We start from the raw sequence: 1,972 nt of genomic DNA, 5'->3' as shown, positions 1-1,972 counted from the left end.
GGGAAAAATGAGGACCTAATACCGGGGGTTTAAGTGGAGAGAAAATGTTTTGAGAATGATGAGGGCAATGAATGCATAAATGCGCTTTACACAATTGATGTGTGTATGGATTGTGATAAGAGTTGTATGAGCCCCTAATAAAATGATTTATAAAAAAAAGGGGGGAGGGCTTAATTTGTTGGAAGAAGTGAAAAGACCAAATAAGGCAAAATTAAGCAGAACCAGAGCCTAAAGATGAGGCTGGAGACGCCAATGGGCTTTCCCTATGCTGGTTTTTATTGTGGGGGCCACTCATGATTTTATTGTGGGGGCCACTCATGATCTTTTAAGGTAAGGAAATATCATATTCTGACTGTATATTAAAAATAAATCCCTCACTACTAACCCAAAAATTAATAGAAGGGGCTTAGACTAGAAGCCCGGGTCCAAGCCATGGTCTTTTCAATCACCCCCTGTGCATGTGAGAGTTGGGCAAAACATAAGGAAGAAGGCAGAAGAACTGGGGCCTTTGAATGATGGGCTTGGTGAAGAACATTGAAAGTACCATGTGCCGGAAGAAGAACAGACAAATTGACCTTGGAAGAAGTACAGCCAGAATGTTCCTTAGAAGCGTGGAGGGAGAGACCAGTCTCTGGAAAAGGACTTCATGCTTGGTAAGAGGGTCCCTCGGAAAAGGAAAAAGGACGCCCCTTGAGGAGATAGACTGACACTGCGGCTCCCGCAATGGGCTCAAACCTAAACATCGTTTTGTTCTGTTGTGCACAGGGTTACTATGATTCCAACCCAACTCTACCATCCCTAGCAACGGAAAGGAAGTAGGGAAAATGCGCAACTCTACCTAGGTGCAGTTGACTGCAGTGGTGCAGGACCAGCTGTGTCGTGCTGTGTCCTGGTGCATAAGGGGTCAGGATGCGTTGGAACCGACTGGAAGCCACCTGACAACTATCCCCTTGGCTAAACACAAAATGGTATTCGTCTCCAGGGCTTCCGGCTGTGGCTGCCAAGTTTATATCAGAACAGCCCTCCTGCTGAGAATGAGTAAAACTGGAAATGCATTCAAAAGAATCCTTTTGAAGGTACTGGAGACTCAGGACAGGAAGGGTGTGAAGACCCACAGTCCAGGAGAGAAAATCCTGAGTGGTGGGGCTGACATTTTCACCGCCTTTCAATGCAAAGCATTTGCTGATTCGTAACTGGTGCTGATTCGTAACTGGTCGCTCAGAGTAGCATACGACAGTTGTCGATTGGTTGCAAAGCTGAACTGAGAACTACCAAGAACCTCCTTGGAGTCACAGCCCGAGTTAAGCTCAAACTCTGTAGAGTGAAATACTTGTTTTATGTCCTTTGTTTGTTTTTAAATTGGATTGTTTGTTTTTTGTTACGTTCTAGGAGTTCTTATGTATTCTGCATTTTAGCCCCTTGTCATACAGAGACTTTACCCCTCAAAATAATTTATTTTTTTGACCTATATTAAATTTGTTCCAGTTTTCAATATTTTCTGCTTTCTTTTTCATTGAGTCCTCTGTTTTACATTGGTTTTTTGTTTTGTTTTGTATGATTTTCTGTATGTGAAATCCAGGATAGACAAATCTACAGAGACAATAACTGGATACATGGTTTCTTGAAGGTATGGCTGTGGAGGTTGGGGGGAATTGAGGAGCTAAGAACAATCTGCATAAGAAAGAAGGAAATGTTTTAAAATTGAGGGTGGTGATGATTGTGTAACTTTTTAATATGGTTGAACTATTGAATTGTATGGTATGTAAATTATATGCCAATAAGACTCTTTTTAAAAATAAAACAAAAAACAAACTCAGACTCATACTGACCCGATGGACAAGTAGAACTGCCCTCTTCCTCGAAGAGGCTGTACCTCTTTACAGGAGCAAGAAATCTCATCCCTCTCTCTCAGAATGACTGGTGGGTTTGAACTGCTGACCTTGCAGTTAGTAGCCCAACAACTGACAGCTAA

The sequence above is a fragment of the Echinops telfairi genome, unplaced genomic scaffold, assembly GCF_000313985.2.
Source record: "Echinops telfairi isolate 266 unplaced genomic scaffold, ASM31398v2 ScPeMD7_2;HRSCAF=8, whole genome shotgun sequence".
In the NCBI taxonomy this organism is placed as follows: domain Eukaryota; kingdom Metazoa; phylum Chordata; class Mammalia; order Afrosoricida; family Tenrecidae; genus Echinops; species Echinops telfairi.
The sequence above is the reverse complement of the archived record's forward strand: the minus strand, read 5'-3'. Positions refer to the sequence as shown.